The sequence below is a fragment of the Cydia pomonella genome, chromosome 8 (genome assembly GCF_033807575.1).
Source record: "Cydia pomonella isolate Wapato2018A chromosome 8, ilCydPomo1, whole genome shotgun sequence".
Taxonomy (NCBI): domain Eukaryota; kingdom Metazoa; phylum Arthropoda; class Insecta; order Lepidoptera; family Tortricidae; genus Cydia; species Cydia pomonella.
The window spans coordinates 16,564,938-16,582,292 of record NC_084710.1 but is presented as its reverse complement, the minus strand read 5'-3'; the positions used below and the strand labels follow the sequence as shown (position 1 = coordinate 16,582,292).

General features: G+C 40.5%; 1 long non-coding RNA gene across 1 annotated transcript; it reads left to right on the top strand.

Moving 5' to 3' along the window:
* Window positions 1-9,564: 9,564 nt before the first annotated feature.
* LOC133520704 (uncharacterized) lies at window positions 9,565-17,051 on the top strand. The gene is made up of 3 exons (XR_009799792.1): window positions 9,565-10,002; window positions 13,435-13,499; window positions 16,825-17,051. It is a non-coding gene; the product is annotated as an uncharacterized LOC133520704 (long non-coding RNA).
* The last annotated feature ends 304 nt before the right edge of the window (window positions 17,052-17,355 follow it).

Below are 17,355 nucleotides of genomic sequence, written 5' to 3'. Positions count from 1 at the left end.
CTGAAGTGCCTAGAGAAAGGCCTCAATATTGCTAATTAAATTTGTGACAGCCGTATTGTGATCCAAAAACGGGATACGCCTTTTTTAAAACGGTTTTCTGAATCTACTGCACCTTAAAAAAAGGATTAAAAAAAGGGTTCATCATTTAAAAACAATATTTAATCAAGTAAACGCCTTCCAGACCCAATAATTACTCTTCCGAGTAAATTGCTTTTTAAATAAGATCTTTTTAAGCATAATTGCGGCAGGATATTCACCGGTTGAATTGAAATGTGTTATAAAAAGGTCAGGGATGCAGTTTTAAGCGTTTTGTGTTAAATATTTATTAAGAATGGAAATTACTTTTTCATCACACATGCTCGAAAAAGATCTTATTTTATAAAGCTGTACTGAAAGAAAAATGCATATATTATTCCTGCTAAAGTTATGGACAGTGAAAAAAAGCTATAAGGGGGCGTCCATAAATTACGTGAGGTGTTTTTTTCAATTTTCTGACCCTCCCTCCCCCCTTGGTGAGATGTCGTGAGATTTTATTCAACCCCCTCCCCCGTCCCCCAATCTTACGTGAGATTTTTCAGAATGTGGGTTTATTACGTAAACGCGTTGGATTGTTTATTGTAAAAAGAAAAAACAATTTGGTTCGTGCTTTTATTTACGACTAGTTTAAGCATGTACATACAATTTGGATTAAATGGACCAAAATAGTATAATTTTTTTTTGTTTCAATCAGAGAATAAATTGCGTGATATTTGTCGAGACCCCCCCTCTCCCCAACGTGAGATTAGATGAGATTTGACTCGACCCCCTCCCCCCTTTAATCATCTCACGTAATTTATGGACGCCCCCTAACTAGTTATAGCTTTTTAAAAAATTATGCTACTAAATCATACAAATTAAGTAGCGTAAATTAGTTTTACTTTTAAAATACTGACGTTTATTATTATATTTTTGTTTATCTTTAAAAAATGATTAATATAATAGCCGTTTAAAATATTTTACATACTTTTCAATCGTGGCTGAATGCCGAATAAGTATGTGCCTTCCATGCCTAATCTGTCAAGAAATGACAATATGGCGGACTAATGGTTGATATGTCACCGTATTTAAGAATTATTTCGCTTACAATTTAGTTTATTTTTCGCAAATGTGATGAAAAACATCGTGTGTAACTCCGGGGGTAAGATTATTGCAAACTCGGGTCTTTAATTTTCTCCCTCATTTCCAAAATTTCACTTACTCCCCTCGTTGAACAATGTACTATAAAAACTCGGCTCAGTATTTAAAAGTCATAGTTCCTGCATAGTTTCGTACCATCTATTTTCTAGTAGTTCAACCGAGACTAGTGATCGTACACTGATACGACCAATGGGAATAACCCATAAAAACAGTATAAATATAGTTCCTTTATAAGTAATTAATTAAACGTCGAATGCATTGTAGGTACAACAAAAGATAGAACACAAAGCGAAAAAGCAAAGTGAATTGCAAAGAGAATTGCAAAGGGTGATTCGATACAAAGCAAGCGCGCGTGTGTGTTTGGCAAAGGCTAGGATCGCATTGAACGGCGATCGACTGAGCGGCGTTAGGCATAGCGGGGCGAGGGCGCGCGGGTGCGCGTGCGCAGACCGGCCGCTCGGACAATAGGTGACGTACGGAGGTGGCGTGATCTGCGGTTGCCCAAGCTCATGAGCGGTAGCGATTTTGCTCGCGTGTCAGTCCGCTACAAGTTCTCCCCCGCTGAGACCGTAACTACGGTCGATAGTAGTCGGGAAATCTGACCACTCGTCCGCTCTTCGTCTTTTTCTCTGGAGCAGGTGGGATGACGGTGTCCTGGATTGGTGCTGGAACTGCTGGAACCTCTTCCCTCATGACGTAGGCTGGCTTCAGTCTGTCGAGTGTCACCGTGACCTCTTTTCCTGACACATCTATGTCGTACGTCTTGTCGCGACGTTTTATGACCCTGTGAGGACCGGTGTAGGCAGGCTGAAGAGGACGACGTGCTGGCCCTTGACGCAAGAACACGTGGCTGCTTGTCTGGAGATCCTTGGGCAGGTAAAACAGACGGTTGGAGTGCCAAGCTGTCGGTTGAGGAGCTAGCTTGCTCATGTAGCTTCGTAATCGACCCGCGAAGTCAGTGACGTCTACCGGCTCCTTGGATGGCGTGAAGAACTGCCCAGGCAAACGGAGTGGTTCACCGTAGACAAGTTCAGCTGCTGATGCCTGTAAGTCCTCCTTCCAGGCGCTGCGGATGCCCAGAAGAACCAAGGGAAGTGCCTCGCTCCAGTGCGTGCTGGTGTGGCATGCTATTGCAGCCTTGAGCTGCCGGTGCAGCCTCTCGACCATTCCGTTCGCCGCAGGATGATAAGCTGTGGTTGTGTGATGATCAGCGCCAGTTAGTTTTGCTATGGCCTTGAAGAGCTGTGACTCAAACTGCCGGCCGCGGTCTGTGGTTATGTGCTCGGGGCAACCAAAGCGGGCTACCCAGCCTGACACGAAGGCGGCAGCGCAGGTGTCAGCGGTGATGTCCGGGAGAGGGTACGCCTCAGGCCAACGGGTGAACCGGTCGATGGCAGTGAGGCAGTACCTGTAATTATGAGACACAGGTAAGGGACCGACGAGATCAAGGTGCACGTGCCTGAATCGTGCTGATGGTAACCTGAACTCCGCCAAAGGTGTGGATGTGTGCCTATGCACCTTGTTACGCTGGCATTGCGGACACGCCTTGGCCCATCGTCGACAGTCACTTCGCACCCCAGGCCACACGAACCTTTGCGTAACCAGACGTATTGTAGGCTTGACACCGGGGTGGCTGAGGTTATGCAGAGCAGTAAAGACGGTATGACGGAAACTGGGAGTGATGAATGGCCTTGGCTCACCAGTAGAGATGTCGCAATAGACGGGAGAGTTGGCATATTGTACCTTCTCGAGCTTCAGTGACGTAGCTGACCCATCTCGTAGCATGTTCTGCAACTCTGTGTCTGTCTCCTGCTCCTGAGCTAAGAGCTGATAGTCAAGAACTGGTGGGCTGTGTACCTCTTCAATGCGGGATAATGCATCAGCGACTGTGTTGTCTTTTCCCGCAATGTACCTGACATCTGTGCTGAACTGGCTGATGTAGTCTAGGTACCTGAACTGACGAGGTGAGCAGTTGTCTCGACGCGTTGTAAAGGCGAAGGTAAGAGGCTTATGGTCCGTATATATAGTGAACGTGCGAGCCTCTACCATGTGCCTGAAATAACGTATTGCCTCATATATCGCCAGAAGCTCGCGATCGTAGGGGCTATATTTCTTTTGGGAAGGGCTTAGCTTGCGTGAAAAGAAGGCCAAAGGTTCCCACGCGCCTTCCTTCCTTTGTTGCAGCACAGCTCCTATGGCTGCGTCGGAAGCATCTGTTTCGATGGCTAGCTCGGCTTTCACGTCTGGGTGAGCCAAGAGAGTGGCTTGAGCGAGACTGGCCTTACACTTTTCGAAGTACTCCCGAAACTCTGCAGTTGGCTCAATCGGATGTGAAGCTTTTTTTTTCGGGCCGGCGAGGAGTGAGTTGAGTGGTGCTTGTAATGATGCTGCCCCAGGAATGAACCGTCGGTAGAAGTTCATCATTCCCAAGAAGCGTCTCAACTCCTTGATTGTTTTTGGCAGCGGGTACTCGTTGACGGCGGTTACCTTGGAGTCCATCGGTCGAACTCCTGCTGCAGACACTGTGTAGCCCAAAAACGAGACCTCCTGACGCCCAAAAACACACTTAGCTGTGTTGATGAGGACGCCGTACTCCTGGAGGCGTTCGAAGAGTTGCCGTAGATGCTGTTCATGCTGTGCTTCCGACTCCGAATGAACCAGAATGTCGTCGATATACCCATAGCAGAAGTCCAGGTCTCTCAACACTTCGTCGATGAAGCGCTGAAAGGTTTGTGCAGCGTTCCTCAAACCGAAGGTCATGTATGGGAACTCAAAGAGCCCGAAAGGAGTAGTTATGGCAGTCTTCGGTATAGCCTCGGGATGCACTGGAATCTGATTGTAGGCCTTCACCAGATCGATCGTACTGAAGACTATCTTACCCGCCAGCTGGTAAGCGAAGTCCTGAATATGCCTGACTGGGTACCTGTCTGGAATGGTCCTAGCATTTAGTGCTCTGTAATCTCCACACGGTCTCCAGCCGTCGTTCTTCTTACGTGCTAGATGTAGGGGAGAAGACCAGGCACTTTCTGACCTGCGTGCCGTACCATTCTGCAACATATCATCGAACTCCTTCCTGGCAATCTGTAATCTTTGCGGATCTAGGCGACGCGGACGGCTGGAAACCGGTGGGCCAGGAGTAGTTCTTATGTGGTGCACTGTCGTATGCTTAGGAGTAGTAGGCTTACCAGCTGGACGAGTTACCTCTGGATACTCTCTGAGCAGTTTGTGATAGACTGTTTCGCCAGTAGTCGTGCGGACTGACGAGATACTTTTAATCCCCTTCTGGTGTGGTACGTAGACCGTGAGTAATGTGACGCCATCAACTAGCCGATGCTCGCGACAATCGACGAGTAAGTGATAGTGACTTAAAAAATCGACGCCGATGATCGGTTTGGAAACGTCAGCTATAGTAAACTGCCATACAAAGTCTCGCCGTAATCCCAAGTCAAGATGTAGATTGAGGTGGCCATACGTGCTGATAGGTGTACCATTTGCAGCGAAGAGGAGGTACTTGGTCCTGCTGTTGGGAGGCACCCGGACGGCTGACCGCGGAAACACACACAAGTCCGAACCTGTGTCTACTAGGTATTGTACCTTTGATTTGCGGTCTGTCACGAACAGGCGGCCTTTTGACACGGGGCAGGCATTTGCGGCCACTAAATGCTGCCGTTTTAGTTTAACGACGAGTTGAAACTGCACGGAGGCTTGCAGTTCTTCGCGTTGCCCCCAAACTGGTAGTGGTACCAACAATGCGCATGTCCGTCTGGCCGTTCACGGGATCTCTGACGTGACCTTGACTTCGATCTGGAACCACGACGATGGAATTGACCTCTGCTGCGGGAACGAGAGCGAGAGTAAGTACCTTGATTTCGGAGTAAGGTTTCTACGTGCCGTGTGAGCTCTTCTACTCTGGCTTCTAAGGTAGAACTTGGCATGGCGTTGACTGCAGGGGCGGGGTTTGCGGTAGCGGCTGCGACTTGGGCGGAAGACTGCGTGACGTCATTGACTCGATCCGCCAATTCTGCAACGTCGCTTAAACTCTGGCTTGGCTGCGAAGCAACAATGGTATGCACATTAGGTGGGAGACGGCTTGCCCAAATGGTACGAATAAATTCATCAGGAATGGTGGGTCCCGCTAAATCACGTAAATGACGCAAGAATTGGGACGGTTTACGGTCGCCTAATTCCTCGTGTTGAATAAGCTGAAGCGTTTTCTTCTCTCGCGTCGCTGATATGCGCTTGATTAGCTCACTTTTAAATTTATCGTTCCTGCCTGTCTTGGGTGGATTGACCAAAATATCCTTCATCGTCCTTGCATACTCCTGGTCCAGCTGAGATGCCACGAAATTAAATTTAGTACCGTCGCTTGTGACGTTCGAAAGTTCAAATTGGAGTTCTACTTGTGCAAAACATACCTCAGGTTCCTCCGGCCAGAATGGTGGAATACGTACACCAACACGAAACAGCTCACTGGATATTCCGCTACCGCTTGAACTTGGACCACCGCCCGACATGTTTACGCCGCCAGCGCCGGTTGACGCGTCAGCAAACGTCGAATTCTCTCCACTGTTGCTGCCTTGTGCTCCCGTTCCCGGCTTTACAGATCCAGCTCCATTACCGCCAGCCATGATGTCCAAAGTCGGGTTGTCACCAGTGTAGGTACAACAAAAGATAGAACACAAAGCGAAAAAGCAAAGTGAATTGCAAAGAGAATTGCAAAGGGTGATTCGATACAAAGCAAGCGCGCGTGTGTGTTTGGCAAAGGCTAGGATCGCATTGAACGGCGATCGACTGAGCGGCGTTAGGCATAGCGGGGCGAGGGCGCGCGGGTGCGCGTGCGCAGACCGGCCGCTCGGACAATAGGTGACGTACGGAGGTGGCGTGATCTGCGGTTGCCCAAGCTCATGAGCGGTAGCGATTTTGCTCGCGTGTCAGTCCGCTACAAGTGTTATAAAAAGGTCAGGGATGCAGTTTTAAGCGTTTTGTGTTAAATATTTATTAAGAATGGAAATTACTTTTTCATCACACATGCTCGAAAAAGATCTTATTTTATAAAGCTGTACTGAAAGAAAAATGCATATATTATTCCTGCTAAAGTTATGGACAGTGAAAAAAAGCTATAAGGGGGCGTCCATAAATTACGTGAGGTGTTTTTTTCAATTTTCTGACCCTCCCTCCCCCCTTGGTGAGATGTCGTGAGATTTTATTCAACCCCCTCCCCCGTCCCCCAATCTTACGTGAGATTTTTCAGAATGTGGGTTTATTACGTAAACGCGTTGGATTGTTTATTGTAAAAAGAAAAAACAATTTGGTTCGTGCTTTTATTTACGACTAGTTTAAGCATGTACATACAATTTGGATTAAATGGACCAAAATAGTATAATTTTTTTTTGTTTCAATCAGAGAATAAATTGCGTGATATTTGTCGAGACCCCCCCTCTCCCCAACGTGAGATTAGATGAGATTTGACTCGACCCCCTCCCCCCTTTAATCATCTCACGTAATTTATGGACGCCCCCTAACTAGTTACAGCTTTTTAAAAAATTATGCTACTAAATCATACAAATTAAGTAGCGTAAATTAGTTTTACTTTTAAAATACTGACGTTTATTATTATATTTTTGTTTATCTTTAAAAAATGATTAATATAATAGCCGTTTAAAATATTTTACATACTTTTCAATCGTGGCTGAATGCCGAATAAGTATGTGCCTTCCATGCCTAATCTGTCAAGAAATGACAATATGGCGGACTAATGGTTGATATGTCACCGTATTTAAGAATTATTTCGCTTACAATTTAGTTTATTTTTCGCAAATGTGATGAAAAACATCGTGTGTAACTCCGGGGGTAAGATTATTGCAAACTCGGGTCTTTAATTTTCTCCCTCATTTCCAAAATTTCACTTACTCCCCTCGTTGAACAATGTACTATAAAAACTCGGCTCAGTATTTAAAAGTCATAGTTCCTGCATAGTTTCGTACCATCTATTTTCTAGTAGTTCAACCGAGACTAGTGATCGTACACTGATACGACCAATGGGAATAACCCATAAAAACAGTATAAATATAGTTCCTTTATAAGTAATTAATTAAACGTCGAATGCATTATGAATTAATTAGTTATTCGTTTCATTATAAGTCGATTAGGTAGACTACTGAGTCTACCTAATTATTGTGCGCACAGATTTTGTTTGTTGCCTTGCCGTAGAAAACGTTAATAACGAATAAATTACTCAGAATATTAATTTAACAACTGATATAATTGAATCAAACCCAGAAAGAAAAACAAAAAATGTCTCCCCAGTACCCGAAAGTTAAGGGTACCGGAGCCTGATTTCTGGTTCTGATTTACATCTTTCAAAATACGTCCCGACGTGGTTGTATGACTCAACTTCCACAAATACTAACTTTCACTATTAGGTTGAAAGCTCAGATGGCCGATCAGATTAAAACTGCGAATAAGATTTCCGTACGGACCCTAGGTTTAGAACCCCGGCTTAAATGTAGGCTACAAGTTATAACTGTTAATACTAAAAGTCTAAGCACACCGAATACGAAACGTGCACGTTGCACTAAAATGTAGTAGCCACGGTATGGCGTCTTTGATAAGGATCCCTATATTACAACGCTAATATAAGGGGGTAAAAACCTACTGTGAAATTGCATGGGCAAGTCTATCCCGCGGTTACTCTATGCCGAGGCGAGGTATTCTTACAGCTGTTTAGTTTGTTCAATATACCAGAGCGCGGTACGTGCCGCGAATCCGTTGCCAGCGGAACCCAGCGTGCTTTATGATGCGGTTGAATTCTCCATTGCTTGTATTACTACAAATGTTATATCCCAATTTTATAAGACTTCATTGTGCTGTTAGCTTTTGTAAGGGTTAAATGGTTTCCTTTCTTGTATCTATTTTATTTATAGAAATATGTAGGTTTATAGAAATATCAAATATATTAGAAACGGGTCACTCACGTATTTTAAGTCAAAAAATGCTTGACATGTTTCAGCCGTACCGAGAAGTGTCGTCAGGACCTTGCGTTAGCGAAACATGCGGCATGGGGCGGAGTGAAACATGTCGGGTATTTTTCGACTTAAAATTGAGTGACCCGTTTTTTATATATTTAATACGTCTGGGTCTCGCGGAAATATCTGTTATTATATGTTATTTACCTGCAATAAGATGTATTAAAAATGGCAGCATCCGAGCCTAGTCGGTAGTGAGATTAGTGACCCTGCCTACGAAGCTGGTATAATATAGTCCCCGGTACAAGTCTTTGTCACAAATATTTGTTTCCACAACACAAGCTTTCTTTGAACTTACTATGGTTTCGGTCGGTTTGTTTGGGATTATCTTATAATATTATTTATTTGTTGAAAAATTTCATATACTCCTAGTATCCCTTATCTGATAATTTGCATTTCCATCTCTAACAGGTATTCCTTATCTCTGGGTACTAAACATTGGGTCTAAGCAAACGTAGCTATTCAAATGGTTAAATACTTACAGGTAACACAGCGGTGATTAGAGAAGACCGAATGATAGTGAAACGTTGGTCAACAATATTAGTTCAGCGCTAATCACGACGCGTTGTCGTTTTGCCTCAACGAATCATTTTCGCTACATACCAAGAAACCCATGTTATCGGCTACGATGTAGCGCTACGACCGTAGCTAGGCGGTGAATGTATTAAGGTTACACAATAGATTAACAGTAATAATTTCACCAGATAAACAAATCTTACACACTGACAATCAACTACAACGTCATTGGTATGGACAAAGAGCATATAATCACTACGTTCTTTGGGTATGGAGTGTGGAATTACAACCTTCCATAGTCATTGGTCGCTAAGTGAGTTTTTTTCTTAAGCATGCCATGGAAGTACTTCACGCCATATAACTTTAGGCTATGGTATGTTTATGGTCTCATACGCGATGTCAGACGTCGGCGTCAATATTCCGATCGACCGTAGTGATTATATGCTCTTTGCGATCGACGTCTGAACGACGACGACATTTCAGTTGTTGCTCGCGACTTTCGTGAGTGGTCACGTCTTATGAAACCCTATCCATTTGCTCAGTGCCAGGAGGATACTGAGAAAAGACAATTCCAACATAGACTTAGCAGAGCTCGAAGAACTGTTGCAGGTGTATTCGGAATTTCAGCTGATGTTTTAAGAGTTTTTCATACACCAATATACATGGACCGTGGTACCATAGACTATCTAACACTCGTATTGGCGGCATATTTATCGTACAGTGCATTTTTTTCATTTAACCTATCAATAAATCGTCTTGAACTTTATTAAATTTCGACATTTTGTATGTGACGCTAGAGACGACCTCGACGCTGCAATGGTTCGAAAAACCTAAGCTAAGGGTTTGAATGCCGCATACACGTTAAGACCAAAGAGTAAATTAAAACGTCGACGTGTGAAAGAGACCAAAACATCTCTATGGTAAGCATTGTGACGCGATGATGTACGAGAGATGGTCAGACAGACGGACATGGCGAAATTATAAGGGTTAATAATTCTAACACTACAAAAAAGTAATGAAAATAATTATATTCCGAATTTAATGCCACCCATAAAAAAAATCAGATTTGTAATTCCCACTCTTTGGATGCATGTGGGGTCCATCAGGTTGCCGTTAATTAATTTTCAATATGACAGCGGAACTGTCACGTTTCCTGTCAATATAAATATAAACCATGTTATATTTGTAAAAATATGGTGTTTCGGACCAAGACTTATTACCGTATTTTTATAGCTTCCAACTTTAACGCTGGCAAATGTGTATAATATACATATTTTAGTATAAAGTAAGCCGTTATTTTAATTAAATATCATATTTCGCTAAGACCTTCGTTTCTTAGTTTGTAGAACTCTCACGGAGTCCTCCTGTTGAACATATAACTTTGACTTTTCTTGAATCTAATTTAACTGAAATGGCCGAAGTGTCTTTTCAGCAGACCCCATATAACACAAGAAGACACGGTATTTTAATATACAGTTTTTTTTTTAATATATCAGTTTATCTTTTTTTTCAGTGACATTTTTTAATATGTAGTGTGAACTAGTGACCATGACTCTGTAATAATGTTATAAATGGTGAGAAAAATAACAAAAAAAAATTGAAATGTGTTTTTTTTGTGTGAAGGAGTTCAAAAAGGAGATCGATCAATCAATCAATCAATCAATCATTTATTTCTAAGAATATGGTACAATGTTGGTGAGTAGAGGGTGTTAGGTCAGCATATTCTGCCGGCATGCATCGGCGTAGAAATATTCAGGTACCTACAATAGTCTATACAAATATACAATATAATTATAAAATTTAAAAATTCAGAAACTAAATAATAACATTTTCATGCCAGCAGCTCGAACAAGGGTTATTTGCTGCTTAAAAAATTATTATTACTTAATTATTATTTTTATTAAAGAAATCATTTAATGAATAGTAACATTCTTCGATTAACCATGTCTTAAGATTAGTATAAAATGTATGTCCAACTAAACTAGTAATAGATTTCGGCACTGTATTATAAATTTTGCTTAGCATATAATAGGAATTCTTTTTAAATAGGCTCAATTTTGCTACTGGCATGTTCAGAGGTTTTTGTGTAATTGTTCGCTTATTATTGTTGTCTTTAATCAGAAACAGATCCATGTGTTTTTTGACAAAGGTACATGCCTCCAGAATGTATAAACATGTAAGCGTTAGAATCCTGTGTTGTCTAAATATAGGTCTACATGAGTCTAAAGGTTTTAAACCGAATATCGCTCTTATGCAGCGCTTTTGAGCTATAAAAACTTTAGATATGTCAGATGAGTTGCCCCACAATACAATACCATATCTGAGAGCAGAACATACGTATCCGTAATATACTAACATGGCAATTTTATGTGATGTTACAAGTCTAATTTTTTTTATTGCAAATACAAATTTATTAATTTTGTTGCAGACTGCCTTAACCTGCTCTTTCCATTCACAGTGCTCATCTACATAAAGCCCCAAGAAATTTTGACACTCTACTTTCTCTATTGGTTTCCCATTACATTTAATATTAAGCCTTAGATCTTTTCCCTGTCTGGTACGGAAGTAAATATATTTGGTTTTATCAGTATTTATAGATAGGTTATTTCTTGTTAGCCATTCTACAGTTTCCTCTGAGACGTTATTCACCATATCATTATAATTTCCTACATTTTGGCTTTCTATGATGATGGTTGTGTCATCGGCAAACATAACTGTAGGATGTTGGACTGCACGAGGCAGATCATTAATATAAATAATAAACAATAGGGGTCCTAAAATACTGCCCTGTGGTACCCCGACTTTATTTTCTCTTTTTGAAGAAATAAACTCTTCCATTGTATTTGTTACTTTATTTAATTTAGTTATTTGTGTAACTTGTACACGGTTAGACAAGTAACACTTAATCCAATTCTCTGCAGGACCACGAACACCATAACAATTCAACTTTTTTACCAGTACATTGTGATCTACAAAATCAAATGCCTTGCTCATATCCAGAAAGAGAGCAACAGTTGGCATTTTATTATTAATATTATTTATAACTTTTTTTATTAAAGTAAAAGCGGCTAAGGCTGTAGATTTATTTGGTCTGAAACCATTCTGTTCTATTGCTAATACTTTATTCTTATCTAGAAACTTCTGTAATCGAGCATAGAAGACTTTTTCAAATATCTTGGCTATTACAGGGATCAATGTGACAGGTCTATAATTACCCATGTCCGTTTTTGTTCCTTTTTTATGAAGTGGTTTAACAACAGAGAATTTTAATTTGTTCGGAAATACGCCTTGCTCCAAAGATAAATTTATAATGTGACATAACGGTACCATCAAATGACTAGCTACACTTTTTAAAGCTTTCGTATTTACTTTATCATAGCCAACGGAACTGGTGTTGCGTAATGACATTATTATTTTTAATACCTCCTGAGGGGTCGTGGGTTCTAAAAACATGCTATTTACACTGTTAGGGATAAGGTTACATACATTCTGATTCGTCGCATTGTTACTATTTGTCATATTACTGGCATTATTTGTTAAATTTATAAAATAATTATTGAAGGCATTAGCAATGTCAGTTCCATTTCGAATTAAATTGGCATTAAATGCGATTTTATCAATTTGTGGTGAAATCTTAGAATTACCAATTTGTTTATTTACAACATTCCATGTCGCCTTACACTTGTTTTGCGCTTGGCTTATGTACTGATCGTTACAATTTTTCTGAAGTACAAATAAGCACTTTCTTAATATTTTAGAGTAATTGTTATAGGACAGTTTTTCTTCTTCAGTTTTGCTCTTATAATATTTATATCTAAGTGTTCGTTTGGTTTTACAACTTTTTTTTATTCCTCTTGTAATCCATGCCACCTTATTTCCTTTTATGTATCGTTTTACTCTATATTCAGGAAAACATTGTTCAAACAACAGTACTAATAAATCATGAAATACATTGAATGCTTCATTAGTATCATTTTCCATTAAAACTTCATTAAAACTAAGGCTATGAATGTAATTTATAAATTTGTTCATATTATCGACGCTGAAGTCACGTTTTATTATGTACCATGTTCTAACAATGAAATCCTTATTCGTATTTATAGTAACAGATTGAGCAGTATCATGATCCGACAGACTAAGTCTATGTATTTTGCCTACTGCACTTTTGAAATTACTTACTATATTATCAATACACGTATGTTGCCTTGTAGCTTCATTAATATGAGGGATTAAGTTATGAGTCGTGAATACTTCACACAATAGATTTTTTTTGTTTGAGTTAGATAAAAAGTCAACATTAAAGTCTCCAGCGATAACTAAATTGTAATTCTGGTTTTCTAAGTTATTAAGAAGTACTTCAAGCTGTTTCAGACCTGTTTGAAAATCTGAGTTAGGGGTTCTGTACAAACATATAATTCTCGTTTTTATAGATTTAATAGTAATACCGCAAATTTCAAAGTCTTTCTCCATTGCTAAATCCTTAATAATATCTAACGGTTCACATTCAACACTATCCCTGCAAAGTATACATGTTCCTCCTCTACGCGCATTTTGTCTAGAAAAATTTGCCACAAGGTTATAACCAGGAATATTGAGATAATTTTCTTCTCCTTTAATTATGAATGTTTCAGTCAGACAAATTACATCAATATGCGAGTTCATTTCCTCCATTTCCCGAATGGCTACTTCTAGTTCACTCGATCATATCACATTTCAGCAAGTACGGCCGGGAGCTAATACAAGTCTCGAGAAATATTGGGAGCGTTGAATGCGAAGGCTTACGTGAGTACCCCTCTTTTTATATATATTTTTACCCTTGTGGTATAAATAAATTTACTTCAGTTAATAGCCGTCGATGATTACAGGGGCCCTCTTTTCTGGAAACGGTATGAGACTAATATTATTATTCCACGAATGTCGTATGGATTACCATGGCAACACACTAATAAAATTAGGCTAATAATAATTCGAGGAATGGGCTCCAGGTCAACATTAGACTTATAATGGTTGCATCTTTATCAAAAGTAAGTTTTCGGAAAGGAACTTATTTTTTGAAGCCTGTCGTGTCCCACTGCTGGGCAAAGGCCTCCCCCCAAACTCTCCACTGATCTCTGTCTAGTGCTGTGTCTGGCCATTCATTCATTCATTTAGTCCAGATCATCCCGCCATCGCCGGTGAGCTCTGCCAGATCCCCGATTCGAGTTTTCGGGCTCCCACTCTGGGCTATAACCGCGAAAATCGAAGTTCGTCAATTGTGGGCATTTTTCTCTTTCACTCTAATTACGTCTTAGTGAGAGTAAAAGAGACGGATCCCCGCAATTTGCGAATTTCGATTTTCGTGGTAGGCCCCCTGTAGTGGCTTTGCCCCACAACTCAGTCGGCATTCGGCAGACGTAACCAGCCCAATCCTATTTTAGCTTGGCCGCTTTCCGAGCTACATCGACGATTTGTGTCTTGGAGCGCAGCGTGGTGTTCCGGACTCGATCCACCAATTTGACACCTAATATAGCGTAGCAAAGCATGGCTCGTTGGCAAACTCCGAGTTTGGACTTCTGAGCTTTAGTCAAAGACCAAGTCTGAGCACCGTAGGTAAGAACTGGGAGTATGCACATGTCCATGAGCTTTCGTTTATTATTCTTTATTATTTTTTACATAAAACCACTTTCCGGTTTCCGATTAAGTTGAAAATTTGCATACATATGTAAGTCGGGTGACAATGCAATATTATGGTATCATTGAGCTGATCTGATGATGGAGACAAGAGGTGGACTTAGGAACTCCGTGATAAAACAACGCAACCTAATTGTGTTTGGGGTGTTTAGAATTGGTTCGATGAGTATTATTTGCGTGTGGAAAGAAAAGTACAGTCAGTCAATTTTTGAAAAGCTATCCTGCTAATATGTATAATTTAGTTGATCTCGATTTGTATAAGAATGTCCTATTTTTTTTAATACCACGACGGTGGCAAACAAGCATACGAGCCGCCTGATGGTAGGCAGTCACTGCAGCCTATAAACACCTGCAGCTCCAGAGGTGTTACATGCGCCTTGCCCTTTAAAAACCTGCACATCTAGAGCATTTAATTTTCCCTGTATCATATAACATTTAATTGTTTATTTAACTAGAACTATGAAGAATAATGCGACTAAGATGTAAATAGTTATATCTTAATATTAACTTGTCTTGTTACATACCTAATCCTGTCTTTTTTTGTAAGTACCAAAGTTTGTTGCCTGCACGCACATCTTATTATTTTGTAGTTAGAAATGTTATTAAATGTAAATTATACCTAATGAACTGAACAATAAAATGGCGACAGGCATTACAACAATTTGTTCACTTGATTTTGTGTTATTACTGTAAAACTACACGAATAATATAATTTATTATAGCAATATTGAATTTACTTTAGTCGAACCTGGATAAATGGTATTTCAAGAACGTACAAAGTACATAAAAGTCTTAGTTTAACCGAACGGGTACGTTTAAACTAAGAGTTTTATGTACTTAGGTAATCATAATAAAATATCCAGGAGGCCAATTCAAACTTACGTTTTGATGTAAAAATGATATATAAATGATGTCATTTCGCTCGTACTTGTTCGAACATGTAAAATATAAGTTCTAGGTTGGCTTCCAAATTAAAAACATATTCTGACATAAATTTACGTAAATTAAAAATGATAATAACAGGTGGGAGCGATATACCTACATACAAAGTTAAGTTCTGAAAAATACCCCGGTATCGGAATCCTTGGCGTCGACATCCAGTTCCGCGGCCATCTAGAGGGTAAGGCTAAATTAGCCTCAAAAAAGCTCGGTGTGCTCAACAGATCGAGACAGTATTTCACACCGGCCCAACGCCTACAGCTTTATAAGGCGCAGGTGCGCCCGCACATGGAATACTGTTCTCATCTATGGGCAGGGGCACCCCAGTACCAGCTTCTTCCTCTGGACCGCATCCAACGAAGAGCGACTCGAATTGTCGACTGCCAGTGCATTTCGGATCGGCTTGACTCCTTGGCGCTGCGTAGAGATGTAGCCTCGCTCTGCATTTTCTATCGCATGTACAACGGGGAGTGCTCCGAGGAATTGTTCGGATTAATCCCTGCCGCTTCTTTTCGCCATCGCCCTACGCGACAACATTTCCATCCTCATCACTTAGACAGTTGGCAGTCCTCAATTGTGAGTTTTTCCAGGAACTTTCTGCCTCGCACTGCTAAACTGTGGAATGAACTGTCGCCTACGGTATTTCCGGACCGATACGACCTTCAAACCTTCAAGAAAAGAGCGTACTCCCATCTTAAAGGCCGGCAACGCACTTACAACCCCTCTGGTGTTGCAGGTGTCCATGGGCGGCGGTAATCGCTTACCATCAGGTGATCCGTCTGCTCGTTTGCCTCCTCTACCATAAAAAAAAATCGTTTGTCCTTTTCCGACGTATTTGTATGATGGGTTTATGAATAAGGGGGTTAAACTTTTTGACGCCGTGTCAAAAACTCAAACACAAAAGCTGTCCGGACGCCACGTCTCCGAAGTGTCAAAACTGAAATTGAACTTTATACATATGCACGTAGGTCTATGTTGCCCTGTGGTCTATGACGAATTAATCCGTCTTCATCGTTGGACCTACTGTTCGGATACATCCGTCATGACCAGTAGGTCATAGTAGTAGGGCACAGTAGTGCGACACGTCGTATACACGTCATGACGTGCTGTGTGCATTCGAGTATACCATGTTATCGAATAACATCGTAACGAAATGTTTAATAACGGCCCGATTCGAAGAATTATGAAGACACGTTTAAGATCTTGGAAAGATCTTTAAAAGATCGATAACTAACGACATGTCAAAATTTACCTTTATTTTGATTCCGCTGCGATCCCGTTAAGATTTATCTACGATATTTCTAACGTCAAAATGACATTGGTTGCCCGAATCGAGCTGCTTCTGTTAATTATACGACATACAAACGATATCTAAATGAGAACTTATCGGTATCGTATCTCATTCTTCGAATCGGGCCGGGAGTATATAAATTGGAATTCAACATGTTTCACAAATTATTAAAATATGTCCAGTCAGCCTTGTGAAAAATCATTGCAGATAACAGCAAAGCCCAAAACTACAGAGCAACGGGAAAAATAAATGAAACAACGTCATCACGAAATCGGATGGCAGTCCGAATTTAGCACGCTGCGTAGATCACCTCCCGCAAAATACAGCAAAAAATCTAGAAGTAATCATGTATTTAACATCTATGTGACGGTTAATATTTCAATAATACCAATCCAATACCAATTTCCCAAATAATTAAAAAGTTTATGTACTTCTATCCTGTCATTTGTAAATTCCCTCATTAATCTGTATACCCTTTCGTTTGAACTTTTTTTTTACTTTTAATTATAATCGTTAATTTATTGCATCCATATTACAAGATGATTTTAGTGATTATTGTAATTTTTTGTTTATAGCTTTTTGATATTTTAATGATGTTTGTCAGTTTAGTGTAATTATGTTACTTACATATTGTATTGTAGGTACTGTATTACTACCGAAGTATGTTAGTCAGCGTGATCTAGTTAAGATAAAATTTTCATTCAGGTTATTTATCAAAGACAAAAATACAGTTCTATA